Here is a 21596-nt window from a genome sequence, read left to right as displayed (position 1 = left end):
CTGTTTAACAAACTATTTACTATCCCACTTCTTTCAGCAGCATCTCTTCCTCATTAGTTATCTCTGCCTGGGTTGTGGTGACAGCAATAAAAGTACTGAAAATTATCAGAGTAATCCTTTAATGCTTGAGTTTGTGGGTGTTTCGGTGTTTTGCCCTGAGGGTATTTCAGTGAGGGAGATGTTTGTTGTCGTGACGACTAACAGTAACGACAGGAGATGTGAGATGCCTCCCAGCTGTGGGGATGAACACTGGATCCCATCATGGAGTCCACGGGCTTCCCTCTGACAATTAAACTCAACATTTAGCTCCTCCTCCGCAGAAAAACCGCCGTGGCTTATTTCAAATGACAGAGAATTGCTAGAAAGCAGACAGAATGAAGACAAACAGTGGCAGAGTCACAGATGCCCCTTGACTGCCAGCTCCGGCCTCCTTCTAACCGATCCATCCCCCCGGACAGATAAAGAACGCTGGAAATCACTATCTTTACACCACTGGCACTTTCTCAACACCCCATAAGCTGCTTTCTGTCTGTGCCTGAAGCTATTAGGTCCTGAAAGGCTTCTTATTTCCACACTGGGAGCAATCCGGTGTTACTGCTGACCTGGTGGCAAACATCACCGATAAGACTTTCAGAAAAACCAAGCAGCAGAAAGAGGGTCAAAGACAGAACAGAGAGTTCTGGATTCATTCAGCAAAGCTCCTGTGTCTATTAAAAATTTAATACCAATGTCTTCATGCTCTTTGAATAATCCTTGTGTTGTAGTTTAACCCTCTGAACCCCAAGCAGTGACTGAAATCACAGATTTACACAGCAATAAAAAATCCGGCACCTCTATGGAAACAGCACAACCATGACGAGAAGCAAAGACAACTCAGAAATATACAGTAAAATCAAAAAAATCTGGCAGGAATCTGTAAAAAATATGGTACAAAAAATCTAAATATGTATAAAAACTATGAAATAATATGTTTAGATGATTTAAATACAGCAAATTAGCTGCATTTTACATTCTCACATTGTAAAAAGAATAAATTACTGTTTGTAAAAACAAAAAAGTAACATGATTTACATCATTTGACTTTTGACGTGGACATTATGTGAATATATACAACTTTGGTGTAGTTTGTTTATTCTACAATCAACATGTAAATCAATACTTTTTCTGTGATTTTACTAAATATTATGTGTATTTTTTTTTTAAACTGGTAAAATCTGTAAAATGACATATTTAATATTCATAATTTTGTTTTTCAAATAATGACAAATATTTGTAAAATAACAATATTCTTAGTCTACGTTTTTTAAGTGTAATATTGCAAAGATTGCAAAAAAAATGAATTACCATTTGTAAAAATGTACATTTCTAATATGGACATTATTAACAGTTTAGGCCTACTTTTTTATGGTTAACATGTAAATTAACAGTAATAATATTTTCTGTGATTTTACTATTTATTAGCTGTAATTTATGAAAACGGTAAAAATGTAAAATTTTGTACAGTGTATTTTGTGTAGTATGACAGAGTTAAAATACCATTAATCATAATAATAACATATATATATATATATACACACACACACACACACACACATATATATACATCAATATCATTACAGTTAATTTACATGTTAATATAAGTTCTAAAGATGACAGTATTGAACATATGTAAAATGTAAGTAGTAAAATACCTATAGTATGACAATCGCTGTGTTCAGTAGTGGTAACATAGAGTCACAGATATGTGGACTGATTTAGAGTAAATACCATAATTTGAAGTTCATTTTGTAGGACTGTCAGGAAGTTGAAGCTCTTCTTGTTTCTGGCTCTAATAAATGCTGTAATTTTGGTGTTTTTTTGTAAAGAAAACAGCTTTCAAACCCACAGGCAGGTTCAAAGGAGTCTGTTGAGGATCATTGTAAAATTCAACAATGCAGCTTTAATGTCAGATCATATTTGATGCTGGTTGTTTCCAGACTGAGAGCCGCTGAGTGTCACTGAGCAGCATTTAAGTCCTTAAACTCCTCGCTGCTATGATGACAGGGAGGTGCAGGATAATACCACACCAGACACTGAGAGCACCGCTGATGAACACTGTGCCGTTTCTATATTTAAAAATCTTGTAAAACGACGAAGACAGGACACGAGGGAACACGGCAGCTCCTTCGCTTTTCACATCCGATCTGCGAATCTGTTAAATCCATCACCGTTCTGTGAATTTACACATCGAAGCCTGTTAGATTTGTTGAGTAGCTGGTGAAAAAAGACTTCTTCGACCATTCATATCCCCGTTCTACTCGCACTGATCCCATACTGTGGCTTATTGGTGCTATCAGATGTCTAACAAGAGGCTTTGGGACTCCTCACTCAGGTTTTCAAGTACCTTCCTCTTTTAGCAGCTCACAGCTTGAAAACACATTTTTCTGAAAGTGGTGGAAAACTGAAGTGGAACAGAGCACTGCAAGGACTCAAAATCCTACCAAGTCTATTTGTCTTATTTTTAGTCAAAATGTCTCATCCCACTTGATTTAAGATAAATTCATTTCACAAGAGACATTTCAGCAGATGGAGGGACTTGTTTTAAGACAATGCATCTTAAATATCTTGTTAAGTCAAACAATCTTGAAATTATGGGAAATTTTGGGAAATCTCTGAACATTTTTTGGTGGAAAAAAAGAAATGTTAAAAATCTTTCCTAAGAACATTCTCAAAAAAATCTACCAAAATCCAGCGATATTGTTGTGAATGTTCTTAAAGAAAATATTAGAAGTTTCACTGATATATATGGAATCACTTTAGATATTTTTAGCATTTTTTTGGAAGATTTTTACTCATTTTTTGAAAATATTTACAAGAATTTTCTTGCCAAATTTCGGGGATTTAAAAAAAAATAACACTTTTAAGGGAGACTTTTAAAGAATTATTGGAATTTTCTTCCTGAAGGTTTTGCAAATTTTCAGAAATTTGGGGGATTTGTTTTTGCTGATATTTGGGATTTTTTTCAGACAAGGAAACAATATTTTTGGTGCTCATAAATGAGGACAACAGGAGGGTTAATACATCTTAAATTAGGAGGTTACATGAAAGCTAAAATCTGCTTCTTTTTTTTTTTTTAGCCTGTCTGGATTATTTTAAACCACCTAAGCTTGACAATCCTAGTAAAATAGAGCTTAAATAAGTTTTCCCTGCTAATTTTGAGAGCTTAATAGTCTAAATATCATCTTATTTCAAGAAATCTTACCAAGCCATTTTTCACTTCTATTGGCAGATTTTTTCATTCATTTCAAGGTAAAAGTTCCATGAAATAAGTTTTCTTTTTCTGGTTTTGAGAGGGCAGTTTTTCCAATGAGATGCTCGGACCTTTATTTCTGGTACAGAATAAAAAATTGGGAGTTTAAGAGGAGTTATCATCAGAATGACTTGGTTTTTCCCGTTATTTTATATCACAGTAAAGAGAACGTTTCTGGGTGTTTTCTGCATGTTTTTATTCACTGTGGGCTCATTTTTCACTGCAAAATAAGGTCCTGCACCTCTGTGGAAACAGCACAACCATGACTACAAGTAGAGAAAGCTTAAACATTTACTTTTTACAGCAGAACAATTTCAAAATGCCATAAATCCCCACAAGACAAAAACTAAAGTTGAATTTCTTTGATTATTCATTTCACGAAAATTTAAAAAAAACTTGAATCAATAAGATGTAAAACATTTTCCAAGTCCCTCCAGGTATTACCAATACCGCATAAAATATTTCCCTACAAACTACAGATATTATACTGCTTACGTTTTCAATGTGTTTCCATATTTACCTCCTGTCTGCGGTAAACACTGCCTGCAGTTCAGCCCACTTCAACTGAAAAGTTCTTGATTTCTGTAGCTGAATCATTCATGGCTTCTCAGTTGCATTGAGGAAAGCAGAGTTTATTGTTTTTTTTCAGAATCCTGCTGTTGCACATAGTTTATTTTTGACAGATTTTTTCAATGGATCATAATGAACAAAGCGATTTTGACAAAATATCACGATTTCAAGCTTAGATTCGGTTAATTGGTCGCAGCTAAATCAGTCGTGGCTTTTTATTGGCCTGTGAAAAGCAGAATTCTTTGGTTTAACAGAATCCGTCTGAGAGCGCAAAGTTTATTTTTGGTAAAATATTAAATGAAACATGTAGAATAAAGTGATTTTGACAAAATATCACCACTTTAAGATTCAATTTGGAACGTCAACACATGATAAGTTAAAGTACCACTACAAGGTTGAAAATCAGACAATTCCTCCTTTTTTGCAGTTTACGGCTCTGATAAATGGTGTAATTTTGGTTTTCTTGAAAGATAGCATACTTTTCAAATTTGTAGATGGGTTTTGGAGATCAGAGGATTAACTTTTAGGCTTCAATGTTAGAATAAATTAAAAAACACTAGAACATTTTTAGAGGAATATTAACAAAGGGCCTCAGTGTTTAAGCACTTTTGTTGTCTTTCTCGAGATCCATCCTTTCTGTGGTAGTTTATTTTGGCTACGTCTTAAATTATGTGATTTTCATGAAATATCGTAATTCTAAGCTTAGATGTTTTTTCTGTTGAAACCTTATGTCACAGATGAGTAGTTCATGGACTTCGAGAAAGTTGAAAATCTGACCATATTTTTGGTTTTTACAGTTTCTTTCTATGATAAAGGATATAATTTTATTTTGTTTTGTAAAGGATAACATACCTTTCAAATTTGCTGACAGGTTTTGGAGTTCAGAGGGTTAACTTGTAAGTTTTAGTGTTAGAATAAAATTAAGAAGTGAGTGTTCAGTAGTGTATGTACTTTAATTCATTCTCTTTGTGGAGAATAAATCAGTTTTGATGAAACATTCTACCTTTACACTTTTAATTTTTCTGCTGAGACAATACACAGGGATGAGAATGACAAATGGAAAAAAACTCTGAAAATGTCTGCCGAAGGCATGCAAAGCGTGCATGGGGGGGTTTCAAAGGGGGGTGCGCCCCCCTTTGGGCACGGAAAATTTTTGTAAAATTCACTTAGAAATGGCATTCTCTGGTGACTTTTAACAGTGAATATATAAGGCAATCAACACCCAAAATCCATTAATTTCTTCAATGAATTTCACCTGTTTTTTAAAAAAACAATATCCCAATTTGGTGGGCTACCAAGGGGATACTTGATCATTATCATTTATGGTACATTCAATTTTTGAGTTTCATGCCTTTCAAGGAATCTGTTCATTTAAATGCAACATATTTATACCCTGTTCATTTTAAAACTCAACAATATCGTGTGCTTGCATATCCGCGAAATTTAACATGTGGAAGGAAACAATCAGATGAAACTGGCGCCAAATTGCTGCCGAAAATAGGCGGATGTTGTTATTAACATAAATAGCGAGTGATGTTTACAGATAGCAATGCCGATTTCCGTTCTCACAGCTGTATCTGATTTTGCAATGCGCGTTGCCGAAAGATGTCGGCGGCGGGATGGCCATCACAAGCCTCGGCTCGCGACGCGTCGGCCGGCCGGCCGCTTGCCTACCCCTACCCCCCTACAATTTTCTCAACGGATTTACACGATCCACAAAAATTATACTTTCGGCGGAAAAAAACTCGGAATTCCGCGGAAAATTCTCATCCCTGAGTACATCGTAGATGAGTAGTTCATGGACCGTCGGATAGTTGAAAAACTAATTATTATTTTTTGTTTTTACAATTTCCTTTTATGATAAAGAGCGGAATTTTGCCAATCTTTTGAAAGATAAAATACCTTTTAAACTCACCAAGAGGTTTTGGGGTTCAGAGGGTTAAATTTTAGGTTTCTGTGTTAGCATAAAATAAGAAACACTTTAAATGCATAATTTGTTTTACTTTTATTTTGCTGTCTTTGTGGAGAAAAAGGTGATTTAAACATTACTTTAAGCTTGGATAGTACTTCTGTTGAAACAGTCCATCACAGATGAGTAGTTCAAGGACCATCAGAAAGTTGAAAATCTAATCTTTTTTCTTTGTTTTTACAGCTTCTTTCTATGACAAGTTGTGCAGTTTTGGGGATTTTTTAAAAAGATAGCATGACTTTTAAATTCACTGACACGTTTTGGGGTTCAGAGGGTTAAATTTTAAGTTTCAGTGGTAGAATAAAATGAAAAACTATTTAAATGCATTCATTTTCTTACTTTTACTTGTTCTTTTTGTGGAGAAAAAGGTGATTTTAATGAAACATAACCATAAGCTTGAATAATTTTTCTGTTGAAACAATACATCACAGATGAGTAGTTCGTGGACCGTCGGACAGTTGAAAATTTAACATTTCTTTTGCTTTTACAGTTTTTTTCTGTAAAAAAGGGTGCAATTTTGGTGATTTTTTGAAAAGACAGCCTACCTCTGAAACTCCTGCTGGATTCTGAGGTTCAGAGGCTTAAGCTGAAAGGACAACAGCCTTTAAATGCGTACAAAACTCTTCACACCTCGCAGTAAAAAACACCGACACATGCAGCGTCACTGTCCAACGCTGCTAAACCCAAACAGGCTTACAGGATCAGAGAGTCACTACAAGCTTTATTATTCATGACAGTCGGAGCAGAGAGCGTCGCCGGCTGGACTCAGAAATGAAACTGAGGTGGGAACGATGTGAAGCCGCGACGAGGAGGCGGAGAAAACCTGCCCCGAGGGATTCTGGGGGATTATTAATAAACGAGTGGGACCCGCTACCAGATGGATGTCGGCGACAGTTGCTATCCTGAGATTTTACAGTGAGGGGCTGCTCTGTTGTCATGGTTACCGTGCATCTATCTTCATCCAGCAGTGATCGGACGGACGCTAACATTCATGGTCCCAGAGGATGACAGATCCCAACTAAACAACAGGTTCAACAACTCAGGAAAAAGTATATAAAGGTAAAAACATGGAAATCTAAAAGGCAGACAGCCAGGAAATAGACTGAGCCCATTTCTTGGATCCTCATTAAATTTCCTTGACCTCTTCTGCAGCTCCGTCCTGCCTCCAGGCGCTCAGAATAATGAAATCATTATTGTGCTTCTGCTTCTGTCTAATGCTTCCCTCTCCTCTACTTATTCAACTAAAACCAGACAGCTGGGCTTCTTCGTTTCCCCTTAAATAAAGTAAAATAGTTATTTACAGCATCTAAGATTATCTGACGTGAACATTTGACTCGATGGTATCATGATATCTGTTGAATTGAAGAAGCAAAAACACCCTTAAAAAGACAAAAATCAGGAATTCTGATTCATTCACTGCATTGTGCCGTCAGTGTGTTTGTATCATCACTATTATTAAATTTTAATTATGTGTCAACTCACTTAATCATCTCTGTCCATCATTTCCTCCCTGTGTGAGTTTCCTCTATTTAACCACAAGTATTTTGCTCCTGTCACATTTTTACTCACTGTGGGTTCATTTTTCACTACAATATAAAGTCCTGCACCTCTATGGAAACAGAACAACCATGACTGGAAGTAGAGAGAACTCAAGAATGTGTTTTGTATAGTAGGACAAAAATCACAGTGCTACAAAAGATTTAAAAAAACAAAAACTAATTAAAGATGAATTTCTTTGGTTATTTATTTCACAAAAACTGGGGGAAAAAAATGGAATTAATATGCAAAAAATTTCCAAGTCCTCACAGCTGTTACCAACACTGGAACTAAATGATGATTCTACACACCAGATATTTTACTACATACATTGTTAATTTGCTTCCTTGCTTTTCTCCCCTCTGCTTTGTGTAACACTGCCTGCAGTTGAACCCAGTCCACCTGAAAAAGTCCCTGAATACTTGTTCCATTACTGCTGATCACATTTGAGTTTTAGTTGTGCCAAAGAGTGCACAAGTATTTTAAAATTTTAGTTTAAATGTCTTTTAATAACAAATAAGCAAAAATGTTACTCTACAACTCTTCCGTTTTTGTTTTTGTGTTAGAATTTGTCATACCTCCTCAGTCAGTTAAGAAAGTTCAACAAAATCTACTTTTTGTTCATTTTTGTCATCAAATACTTCATATTAATACGTAGTCCATATGTTTAGAGTCGTATTATTATGACATGCAGTTGTACATCCACTACCATTTTATAAGTTGGGGGCACTTAGAAATGTCCTTATTTTTGGAAGAAAAGCAGCTTTTTTTAATGAAGATAACATTAAATGAATGATAAATCCATTGCAGACATTGTTAATGTGGTAAATGACTATTGTAGCTGGAAACAGCTGATTTTTAATGGAATATCTCCATAGAGGTACAGAGGAACATTTCCAGCAACCATCACTCCTGTGTTCTAATGCTACATTGTGTTAATTAATGGTGTTGAAAGGCTCATTGACGATTAGAAAACCATTGCATGTGGGTGCCTGCATAGCTCAACACGTTAAGCGGGCGATCCATATACAGGGCTGGTCCCTGATGCAGCGGCCCGGGTTCGATTCCCGCGTGTGGCCCTTTGCTGCATGTCGTCCCCCCACTCTTCTCCCTACTTTCCTGTCTGCCTCTTCACTGTCTCTATCTAATAAAAAAAAAAAAGAGAGAAAACCATTTTGCAGTTCTGTTAGCACATGGAGAAAAGTGGGAGTTTTCATGGAAAACATGGAATTGTCTGAGTGACCCCAAACTTTTGAACCGTAGTGTAGAAAACCTCCGTTGTCAACTTCACAGACATCTGCAAACTGTTGCATCGTCAGCTTAAACATAATTCAGAGAATATCACCAACTTCTGCTTTATCAGTTTTTTGTTAATTTGTGCTCAAAATGGAACTTTTCATGACACCTTAAATTTTCCCCATAGTTCATCTCACCCATAATCAAAGAATATTTGATCTAATTGTCCAATATTCTAGATTCTAAATCAAACACATGATGAGAAATAAGAGTGAAAATTTCAGGTTTTTATATTTAAATGTTCCTGAGATACTGTCATTTAAACAGCCTTGAATTTACAAAAAACTGGAATATCCCACACAGACTCGTCTTTACACACCACTGACTGTATCCTACACCGTCCTGTTCAGGTTGTAGCAACAAAACAGCATCAGACGAGTGTTTCTGCAGTCGCCTGGCAACCCGCTGCCTTTTTTCACCGTTAATCCTACATGCAGGGCAGCAGGCCGACCGGGTAGCACGACGCTCTGACTTCTCAGGGAACGCTGATGTTGACATTATGAGTCATCGCTGTGTGCCGAGCGCTCTGCCGCCTCCTTAATGCTGCTGCGAGGAGGGAAAAATAAAGCATCTGCAGAGGCTTCCTCCAACAAACTGTCACTGTGCATTAACACCGCCACAATAAAAGCCCCAAACTTCACAACTCCAGCCAGCAAACTTCACATTTTTTCTGTTATACTGAATGCACGGTGTTACAGTTTCAGCAGAATATACTGAACATTATAGCATAAATATGACCTCTGCAAGAGCTTAGACAATATTTAATTAGCATTTTGGAAGCCATTATTGGGATTCCTTTGCAAAAATAGCAGCTGGATATTAACACAACTCAAAAATCTGAGTGAAATGTGAAGAAACAAGAAGTTCTGCATCTTTTCCAGCAACATTTATGCCACAGCAGACTCCACACTACGAAGATCACACTAGATTTTAGCAAACAAAAAACACAATGACTGTGTGGAGAATTCAGCGATATTTCCATATAAAAAGATTACAATGGACACAACTGTGACACCGTTCGTGCGGTCAACTGCTTTGGTCTGCGCTGTAAATCACGGAACAGAGAGAGTCTTCTTCCTGAAGGGGGCGTGGACAGAAGCTGCTCAGCTGTATTTAAAGCTACAGATGCTAAAACCACCTTAAGGCCTTTAACCAGATGAAATAGTGACAGAAAAACAGCTCCATAAGACAACATGTTAGCCAGCAGTCACGTCAAAGCTGCTGTTATGAAGATAAATTACTGATTTTATTCCTGTGATATTGACCAACACTTTGGAATTTTGCGCAAAAATAGCTAAATTTTAATTTAACTGAAAAAGTCAAATGTAAAGATACAAGAAGTTCTGCAGCATCTTTCCAGCAACATTCACACCACAACAGACTCTACACCACGATTAACAGACTGGTTGATCATCGTGGCTGATATTTTGTGGTTTCCCGTTTGTCTGTATTGGTATTTCTACCGGCTGATTGTTGATCAATTAAATGCTCTATTTCAAGTCTGATGCAGCCTCCTTTTGTAGTCTTAGAAATGTCTCTAAAGCAGCAAAACCTGAACCAGAAACACAAACCAGAAATTAGCTTCTCTTACAGTGGCTAAGCTAAGTGGCTATGCTAACAGCTAGCGGCTAGGTTAGCAGACAGCCACAAATTAACCAGAAACAGAGTCTGGAAATCAATAATTAATAAAGCTTTAAGATCTTGACCTTTATTGACGATAAATGTGATAAAACAGAAAAATATTAAGAAAATAGAGAAGAACTGCAGTCAATATCATCAATATCAGTAGAGAGCGTCAGAATTTATTTCTATTTTACATATTTAGTTATAGTCACCCTCATTAATGAAGAAGACTAGCTATGGATGGCAGGTTCTCTGCTATCACATGATGTTAAAACATTACATCTGACAAATATCCAAATATCGGTTATCGGCCTCGGCTGATCATCAAGAATCAACACTAGCCATGGAAAACCCACATCGGACAATCCCTAATGCCCAGTTTTACATTTTCAGCAGAATATACCATGTTAGTGTGCAACATTATAGCTAAACTAGCATTTAATTAGCATTTTGGAAGCCATTATTGGAATCTCTATACAAAAATAGCAGCTGGATTTTAATATAACTCAAAAATCGAAGTTAAACGTGAAGATACAAGAAGTCTTGCAGCATCTTTTCCAGCATCGTTCACACCACCTTCTCAGCCTCGGCATTGACTTCCTGTCGGAGCGTGTGTGTGGCATCCTGCTGCTTGTTTTAATCAGCCATTTGCCAAACTTGTAAAACGGCAGCTTGTGAAGACGCTATTAGGCTCGGGCTGTTGATTTCAGTACACCAATATGAAGCGACATGCTGCGAGATGCTCTGCTGCTATTTTGGAAACATTTTCAAACAGGACAAGTAACCGAGACGCTCCGATATTCTCAACTTTAAGACTTGCTGAGCGGGTTAGAAAGGTATTTTGTCTTTCACCAAAACTACGCCATTTATCAGACACAGAAATTATGAAAACAGAAAGAACTGTTGGATTTTCAACTTTCTGGCAGCTCTTGAACTTATCATTTGTGACTGTTGCTTCTGATGGAAAACCTCATCGCGTATTTTCGCAAAATCACTTTATTCTACATGTCTCATTTAAAAATTGGTCAAAAATAAACTTTGCATACTAAACAGATTCTGTGAAAAACTAAAAATTCTGCTCTTTACATTGCAATTAAAAAGGCATGAGTGAGTGAGCTGTGACCAACAGTCACCTGACAAAAATTCATGGATTATTCAGCTGAACTGCAGGCAGTGTTTTCAAAACTACACCACTTATCAGCCCCAGAAACTGTACAAATTAGACTTTCAACAATGACAGTCAAACTTCTTATCTGATTCAATGTCTGTTGGGAAAATATCTCAGCTTACATTACTGATATTTCATCACCATCTCTTTAAACCGGATTCTGTTAAAAACTAAAAATTCTGCACTCCTCATTGTAACCATAAAGCTATGACTAACTCAGCTGTACCAACAGACACATGACAAAAACTTTGAGACATTTCAACTGAACTGCAGGCAGTGTTTTCACAGAGCAGAGAGGAAACAAGTAGAAGAACCAATAGAGAATGCAAGGCGATGTAGAGCCTCAATGTGTTCAGTACTGATAACATCTGTTGGCACTTTGAAAAATGCTGTACAGGTTTATTATTTAATAGGGACAAAACAAGAAGCATTGTTGCAATAACCGATGCCATGTTCATAGGGCAATAGCTAACAGCTAATTCGCAGACCGGGTTGGTTCCAGATTTTCTTTGCCCCAATTTTTAAAATAAGTAATCAAATAAATATAACAAATTTTCTTTTTTCATGATTTATGGCATCATGATTTATCCAGCACAGAAGCCATTTCTCAGTCCCCTCTACTTCTAGTTGTTCTGTTCCCATAGAGGTGCAGGACTTTATATCGCAGTGAAAAACGAGCCCAAGAGCAAAAAATATCCAGTCACTGCTTAGAGTTCAGAGGGTAAAGCTAACTTGGACTTAATTATGACGACTAAATCGACCTATAATATAAAAACCATGAAGCTTACGACCTCATCTGACACTCTGGCTGGTTTCTGCTCTGAGAGAGAAGCCAGCAGGAATGAGGCCTTTGAACTGTGAACCTCATCAACTGCAGTGGCAGAAAGAGCTCGGCAACAGCAGCGTCGAAGTCTGCAGCCGAGTTACCAAACGCTGACCTCACTGCACTCCACTGCAGACGTCTTTCTATCTGCTCATACACAGGACCGCTGCAGAGATTAGACAGGTCCATTTGAAAAAACTGAATCTGGCTCGAGAACAGAAGCTGAGCATCAGAGGATCCAAAATACTGGACTAAAGCTCAACAAGCCAGCCAATACAACGATTTGTGTTCATGTAAAATGCAGTAATTCTAAAGATTTTCACCTCTTTGCACTTCAAATGAAACTACAACCCGACTGAAAAACAATCCACCACTCAGCCGCTTCCAGTCTTAGTTATGACTAAGAGGTTGTCAATGAATCATTTCCATACAAACAGCGTCAGCAGCGTATTGATTCATTCAGGACAAACCAGCCCCTGCATTACTACAACTTTATTTCTGCATCGTTGTTGACAAACTGGTCAGTTTTCTGCAGCTCATTAGCCACGAAAAGGTCAACGCTGCTCTGCAAATCATCGTTTAGCCAGAAAACGGGGATCATTAGCTGCTGGCCTTTCATGTTGACGAGCATCTGTTGGAGGAAAAGTAGATAACTACTTATGGACGGAAAGCCTGTGTCCGCCTCCTGATGGCCTGATTAATATTTCATGGTGTTTGTTTGGTACTATGGCGTCATTCTCAGTCAATATTCAGAGCTGAGGTCTGACACGGCTTCTACTGGATATTTATAGCTGAAATTCATAAAACGGTGTGTTGGTGACCGACTCTTAAAGCTTTGTTTACAACGTTAAAGGTGAAATCAGCGATTTTAAATCAGTTCAGTTTGACTAAACTTAGTGAAAATCTAGTTTAGACCACCATTTTGTGTGGGCGTGGCCTAATTCGGTTTGATTGATAGCTGCATGAAAACAAAAACAAATAAGCCTGCAGCCATTATTAGATTCTGGGGAGAAAAAAAGCATAAATCCAACTGGTGAACAGTTCAAGTCCAGCTATAAGAGCATAAAGAAATAATGACCGCAATCTGAACATTAAAAAAATATGATTTCAGGGCCTTTAAACTGCATTTAAATCTACACTAATCAATATTTTCAAGTTTAAAATGGACTAAAGACAGCGTGCAATGTAAAAGATGTCACTTTTTAGACGAACCCAAAAAGAATTATCACCAGATGTTACAATCCCTTCAGATTTACAAGGCATTTTATCATTTTAAAGCTCTTTGTTTTTATCTTCCTACCCTCCAGTATTGTGTTGGTTGACTCTTATGGCTCTCATTAGCAAAGCTTATGTCTGTGGCGTGCAGCTGTTTTCATCAAAAAAAGCTCTATGACCAGTTTAATTCCAAAGAGCAACATTATTGGCTAAGCTATTTAGAACAGCTCAAGAGGAATTCTTCATTTTAGTGCACAGAAGCACAAAAAGAGTGAATATTGGACTTAAATTTGCCATTTAGACATAAAAATGACCCTAAAGGAATGCTAACGTAGCTCCGTATTTGCTGGTTATATAAGTAGTTAACTAACTGTATGTCAAGAAATCCCTTCTCAGCAAATGTTCCCAGAACGCCTTTCACATTTTCAGCTCAAAATACCACAAAGATGGTTCATTTTATCATGACTGTTTAACTCCTGGCTTTAGATCTGTTCTAAACGGGCTGTGTAGTGTCTGTAGGTTTGAAGGTAGCTGAGCTGCTTTTGTCGATGCCCCCTTCAGGAAGAAGACTCTCTCTGTGGCTAAACAGCTGACCACATGGCAACCTACAAAGACGTGAATGTGTGTTTGAAACCAGGGTTTACTATCACTTCTAGCTTTGACTCTGAGCATAATTTAATGGAAATATCTCTGAATTCACTGTACAGGTGTTACTTTTAACTCGTGTTTGGGGAGTTTGTCTGAAAATACTAAGGTTCTAAGGTTATAAAATCAGTGTTTTAGCTGCAGAGTAACATAATAATCATAATGAGCTGCGTTTCCGTCACTATTTCATAGTTTATCTGTTGTCTGGCAACAGACACAGAAACATATATACATCGGAACAGCTTTATTGGGAATTCAGCTGTATTAAAATACATTTTATGTGAGCACAGAGAGCAGGAGAGAAGCTACCAGATGTAAACAGCAGCTGAGTTCAGGTTGAACTGAAGCACAGCTGGTGACGTGAAAACACAGTAACACAGTCCTTGTTTACCGTTTCAGCTTTATAATTTCCACAGAACTGTCACCTGTGGACGTATGATCAAAGTTAACGACAACATTGGTCACATTAGCCACACAATGTGCTAACCCTAAGGATTGCTGCGGTGACGTTGCCATCAAAACGAAAAGTCAGTCTTCAGTTCCTCAGATGCTGGGAGTGCATGAAGACTCTTGTGTTCACTTTTGCAGTCAACAGCAGAACATTTGGTGATTTTTTTTGTTCATAACTGAGACATTTTAGAGTTAGCAGAAGTAGATCTATTAAGTAAATAAACGTGTTGGAGCATGTGGTGGCTGCACTTTTGGAATGGATCACTTGAAAGCAGTACACTGAAAAAAGCTAGAAGTCTGTCTAGTGGAGGAATGGCAGTAGTAATCATCTTTCATACTCTCACGGCGTATACTTTACAACTCCTACATATAAAATACAAGAAATATGGGTTTTCACTAAATGGTGGCTTCAGGTTTATGTGTCCCAGCAGCTGCTCTGCACGGCTAAACTACTGATTTTCGAACCATGACGTCACCTGACAAACTTATAAAACACATGAGCAAATAAACAACGACGGTGTTGAGAATTCTGCGATATTTCTATGTATGATGTTTGCAAAAGACACAACTGTGACGATCAATCTGTGGTTTGCTGTACTCTGTCAATCACGGAACAGAGAGAGTCTTCTTCCTGAACGGGGCATGGACAGCAATAGCTAAGCTGCATTTAAAGGTACAGACAGTGGGACAGCTTCAAGGCCTTTAATCTTACAAAATTATGACTGAAGGGCAGCACATTAACATGACATGTTAGCCTGAAGTCACTGTAGAGCCATTTCCAAGCTGCTAAATTACTGATTTTATCAACATCGTCCGACAAACTCACCAAACACACGAGCTAAAAACAACATAATTCTGCTAAAACAGAAAGTTAGATGCAATAGATATTTGTGGCCTTTGTCAGTTGCTGTGGGGTCAACTGTTGTGCTTTATGCTGCTCACTACACACAGAGAGAGTCTTCTTCCTGAAAGGGGTGTGGAAAGCAAAAGCTGCGCTGCATTTACAGCCACAGAGACTGAAACAACCCGTTTAGAACAAGACTACAACCAGGAGTTATACAGTCATGGTGGAATGAACCATCTTTGTGGTATTTTGGGCTGAAAATCTGAAAGACGTTCTGGGAACATTTGCTGAAAAGGGATTTCTTGACATAAGGTTAACTATTTACACACCCAGCAAATACAGAGCTACATTAGCGTTCATTAAGAATATTTTTTATGTCTATGTGGCAAATTTAAGTCTAATATTCTCTCTTTCTATGCTTCTGTGAACTAAAAAGAATTTCTCTTTAGCTGTTCTCAATAGCTGAGCCGCTAATGTTGCTGTTTGGCACTAAACTGGACGTAACTAACGATACTACCGTTCAAAAGTTTGGGGTCACCAAGACAATTTCATGTTTTCCATGAAAACTCCCACTTTTATCCATGTGCTAACATAACTGCACAAGGGTTTTCTAATCATCAATGAGCCTTTCAACACCATTAGCTAACATAATGTAGCATTAGAACACAAGAATGATGGTTGCTGGAAATGTTCCTCTGTACACCTATGGAGATATTCCATTAAAAATCAGCTGTTTCCTGCTAGAATAGTCATTTACCACATTAACAATGTCTGCACTGGATTTATCATTCATTTCCTGTTATCCTCATTGAAAAAAAAGCTTTTCTTTCAAAAATAAGGACATTTCTAAGTGACCATAAACCAGGGCTATTCAATTAAAAATTGACTCTGGCCGGATTTTCAGACTAAGAACATGAGCTGGGCCGGATGTTTTTAGCAGACAGTGAGCAAAGTTAACCATTTAAAATAAACACAAACAGATAAGATAACAAACACACTGGATGTTTATAAACGTATTGCCACATCCAAAAGGACAGAAACACAATAGAAGAGCAGTACTTAAACTAAACCTGTGCTGAAATACTGCTTCTTTAAATTTTACATTTCAAACACACAACTTCAACACATTTTGATAGGTAAATATAAGCACAGTAACTTTTCAGAACTTGAGACATTTTTCTTCTTTTGAAATAACAAAAAACAGAGTTTGTCCCTGTCCATATTTGGTCTCATCTGAGACAGTCGCATCTTCAGCGCATATAATCAAAAAAATAAACAGTAGGCACAGTGATAGTTACTATCCCTTTGAAACGAAATAAAGCTGACATCAAAGTGCATAATAAAGTGCAACTAAGTGAAATAACTGTCGAAACAAAATGTCTTTCTTAAATATTAAACTTCTAATAAGTGACCAGAAAATAGTCACATAAATACATAAAACTACCTTTAGTGTCTGCTACAGCACGCTGCTTTGTTGCACTTACCATGTCTCGAAGACATCTGTGGCGAGAATGTTTGACGTGTCAGACCTGTTTGATAGCAGATGTCACACTTGTCTTAACTTGATCGTCCGTTAAAACTTCATCCACGACAGCCAACATGCAGTCCTTCACAGTTTCTGAGTCTGTGAACAGCCTCTTTTTCGTGGCCCTTTCCTGAGCTGTGCAGGTCCGCTTCATTGTAGTACAGCTCCGGTTGTAAGATGCAGTGAAACTCTGAATTATAGCCGCTCTCTCATGACATCCCTAGGTAAAGTTTGTCCGAAACGCGGCATGTTTTTTCAACGTGGTGTCTTCGGACATTATAATCTTTCAGCGCTGCAAAGCACTCGTTGCAGAGTAAACGCATTGGTTTGGCGTTCGGACTTGGTGGTAAATAAATAAATACTTGTCAGTCCACGCAGGATTAAACCGACGGTTTTCCTCGCCGATTTGTCGTTTCAGGATAGAAAAAGACATGCTGCTATTTTCGCCTGTATAGAACTGCTAATGTTAACTTTTCAAACGCGTCTCCTCATCGCAAGGCATTGTGGGTTAGTTGCTAGGTTACGGTAAGTGTTGCATTCAATGTTTCAATAATGTTGGAATTTTTGTAAGAACTTGTCAGTGTTACTGAAAGATGTTTTCTGTTTTTCTCGGACCCAAGTCCCAGTCACTCGGCAGCTGCTTTAGGGCCACTCGAGGGTTGCTTTCGGGCCGCATGTGGCCCGCGGGCCGCTAATTGAATAGGGCTGCCATAAACTTTTGAATGGTAATGTATATATACAGAGAGAGTCTTCTTCCTGAAGGGGGTGTGGACAGCAACAGCTCAGCTGTATTTAAAGGTACAGACACTGAAACAGCCAATTTAGAACAAGACTGAAACCACAAGTTATACAGTCATAGTGAAACTAAGGATGTTTGTGGTATTTTTGAGCTGATAAATAAAAATTAAAACATCCTGGCAACCTGCGAGACTTTAATTATTTGCTCAAAAGAGGCACCTCTAAAAAATGTCACCATTGTGTTTGTTTGTGCTGGCTCTAAATAGGAAAAAAATTAAGTTTCTGCAGGTTTACAATAACTGCAATTCAGGTTATTTTGCTTAATACTAATAGTCAATTTAATTTAAATTTAAAAATATTCAAAATGGTTTGTTCTGGGTGGGCAAACAAGCAAAGCATAGGAAAAAAATCTGCTTAATTAGGACCAAAAAGAGCTTTTTTGTGTCTGTACATGAGGTTTGCCCTATTTTTTGGGGAGGTTTTTGAACTGCTGCTGACATGATACAGCCATCTGCCTCGTTGTGCCATAAACTGACTTTCCACCGCAGCGGCTCCCCCGGTCACAGCCGTGAAATGGATCCGCTCTGCCAGGCTCCCTTCCCGGACTGACGGGCTGCGGAGGCTCGGCGGAGGGAATCCCGGCACCTCCCCAGTCACCGCGACGAGAACGAGCATATGAATAAAAAAAAAAAAAAAAAAAAAACCCGGAACAGAAAGAGCTTCATTGTGTGCAGCAGCTGGTTCCCCGAAGCAGCAACACAAACCTCCCACAAAAGGCTGGAGAGCAAACGTGCAGGAAAAGAGGCTGGAGGGAAAATGCGCAAAAATAATAATAATTTAAAAAGAGAGAGAATTTACCTGAGCAGCTGTCAGTGATGAGCGACTGTTGGAGGATGACCCTGCTGCTGCTCCTTCTTCTTCTACAGATGATGAGGATGCTTCTTCTTCTTCTGCGCTCAGGTCTTCCTCCAGCCTCCGACCCTCTCTCTCTCTCTCTCTCTCTCTCTCTCTCTCTCTCTCTCTCTCTCTCTCGCTCTTCCCTCAATGCATGCTGGGAACATGAGGGTTGCAGTCTTTTCATTACCGCAGTGTACACACGAACCAATAACCTGTAAATACAAAAATCAGTCATTGTAAGGATTTATTAATCATCATTAACTGGATTTTTCGTTTTCAAATGCTCAAAAACATCGTTATAGAGATTTCATAAAAAAGACTGTAAATGTACGCATTAAACCACGTAACCCTGTAAAATAAGGTTTTAATAAGATTTTTCAAATATAGGATTACAAATTTATTGTGTAAAGTTTAAGTTTAATTCTGTAAATATGTTGCTAGAATTAGATACAACAGAATAATAAGTTTTGGTTCCTTATTTACATCGATTTGTTTGGTAAATTAGACATTTTGGTATCTTGTATAATTACAGAATTTGAATGTTGAAAGAAAGGCATTATTCTGGACTGTCACCTATCTATCTATCTATCTATCTATAGTCTATCTATCTATCTATCTATCGATCGATCGATCTATCGATCTATAGTCTATCTATCTATAGCAGGGCTATTCAATTAAAAATTGACTCTGGCCGGATTTTCAGACTAAGAACATGAGCTGGGCCGGATGTTTTTAGCAGACAGTGAGCAAAGTTAACCATTTAAAATAAACACAAACAGATAAGATAACAAACACACTGGATGTTTATAAACGTATTGCCACATCCAAAAGGACAGAAACACAATAGAAGAGCAGTACTTAAACTAAACCTGTGCTGAAATACTGCTTCTTTAAATTTTACATTTCAAACACACAACTTCAACACATTTTGATAGGTAAATATAAGCACAGGTTAAGGTGCATATGAACATAAAAACTAAGTGCCGATTAGAAACACCATCTTTTGTTTTGGTCACATCTCAAAGTGCATTAAAAAGTAACTTGCTTAACAGTAACTTTTCAGAACTTGAGACATTTTTCTTCTTTTGAAATAACAAAAAACAGAGTTTGTCCCTGTCCATATTTGGTCTCATCTGAGACAGTCGCATCTTCAGTGCATATAATCAAAAAAATAAACAGTAGGCACAGTGATAGTTACTATCCCTTTGAAACGAAATAAAGCTGACATCAAAGTGCATAATAAAGTGCAACTAAGTGAAATAACTGTCGAAACAAAATGTCTTTCTTAAATATTAAACTTCTAATAAGTGACCAGAAAATAGTCACATAAATACATAAAACTACCTTTAGTGTCTGCTACAGCACGCTGCTTTGTTGCACTTACCATGTCTCGAAGACATCTGTGGCGAGAATGTTTGACGTGTCAGACCTGTTTGATAGCAGATGTCACACTTGTCTTAACTTTATCATCCGTTAAAACTTCATCCACGAAGGCCAACATGCAGTCCTTCACAGTTTCTGAGTCTGTGAACAGCCTCTTTTTCGTGGTCCTTTCCTGAGCTGTGCAGGTCCGCTTCATTGTAGTACAGCTCCGGTTGTAAGATGCAGTGAAACTTTGAAATATAGCCGCTCTCTCATGACATCCCTAGGTAAAGTTTGTCCGAAACGCGGCATGTTTTTTCAATGTGGTGTCTTCGGACATGATAATCTTTCAGCGCTGCAAAGCACTCGTTGCAGAGTAAACGCATTGGTTTGGCGTTCGGACTTGGTGGTAAATAAATAAATACTTGTCAGTCCACGCAGGCTTAAACCGACGGTTTTCCTCGCCGATTTGTCGTTTCAGGATAGAAAAAGACATGCTGCTATTTTCGCCTGTATAGAACTGCTAATGTTAACTTTTCAAACGCGTCTCCTCATCGCAAGGCATTGTGGGTTAGTTGCTAGGTTACGGTAAGTGTTGCATTCAATGTTTGCAATAATGTTGGAATTTTTGTAAGAACTTGTCAGTGTTATTTAAAGATGTTTTTCTGTTTTTCTCGGACCCAAGTCCCAGTCACTCGGCAGCTGCTTTAGGGCCACTCGAGGGTTGCTTTCGGGCCGCATGTGGCCCGCGGGCCGCTAATTGAATAGGGCTGATCTATAGTCTATCTATCTATCTATCTATCTATCTATCTATCTATCTATCTATCTATCTATCTATCTATCTATAGTCTATCTATCTATCTATAGTCTATCTATCTATAGTCTATCTATCTATCTATCTATCTATCTATCTATCTATCTATCTATCTATCTATCTATCTATCTATAGTCTATCTATCTATCTATCTATAGTCTATCTATCTATCTATAGTCTATCTATCTATCTATAGTCTATCTATCTATCTATCTATCTATAGTCTATCTATCTATCTATCTATCTATAGTATATCTATCTATCTATAGTCTATCTATCTATCTATAGTCTATCTATCTATCTATCTATCTATCTATCTATCTATCTATCTATCTATCTATCTATCTATCTATCTATCACAGATAGATAGTATCTGAGCTACTCACTCAGATACTTTTTTTTTTTTTTTTTTTGCGCATTTATCATCTATTTTTTTGCCATTTTCGAGTTTTTTTAACTTGAGTCTCGACTCGATCGTTTTTCTCAGGAGGTTGGACTTCAGCCTTTGTGCTGGAGGGTGGAACCCTCAGTTCCAAGACTTTCCAAAGCCTCCACACCTCCCGAGTCCTCAGGACCTGAGCTTTCACACAGTCTGAGGGCTGAAATTTTCTAAGTCCCACAGTAGTTCTCTGTTAGTTTGAACCTTCAGACAGTCCAAGGACTGATATCTTCTAAGTTCCTGAGTAGTTCTCTGTTAGTTTGAACCTTCACACAGTCTGAGGACTGAAATCTTAAAAGTTCTTGAGTAGTTCTCTGTTAGTTTGAACCTTCAGACAGTCTGTTAATGTTTCGATTAAATCTTTAAGGTTTTTCTTTTTAAATGTTTTACCAC

The 21596-nt window shown here is 37.7% G+C and overlaps 1 protein-coding gene across 1 annotated transcript in view; it reads right to left on the bottom strand.

Annotated features, from left to right (window-relative positions):
• The window catches only part of LOC111587810 (synapsin-3-like), a 155175-nt gene extending 136504 nt beyond the window's left edge, over positions 1–18671 (bottom strand). The window contains exon 1 of the mRNA XM_055006377.1: positions 18550–18671. The gene's annotated coding sequence lies outside the window, so the exon portion shown is untranslated. The remainder of the gene's footprint in view (positions 1–18549) is intronic.
• Between the last annotated feature and the right edge of the window lie 2925 nt (positions 18672–21596).

This window comes from Amphiprion ocellaris, chromosome 21 (genome assembly GCF_022539595.1).
Source record: "Amphiprion ocellaris isolate individual 3 ecotype Okinawa chromosome 21, ASM2253959v1, whole genome shotgun sequence".
NCBI classification, from domain to species: domain Eukaryota; kingdom Metazoa; phylum Chordata; class Actinopteri; family Pomacentridae; genus Amphiprion; species Amphiprion ocellaris.
Note: the sequence above shows the minus strand (reverse complement) of the source record. Positions and strands in the feature narration are given on the sequence as shown.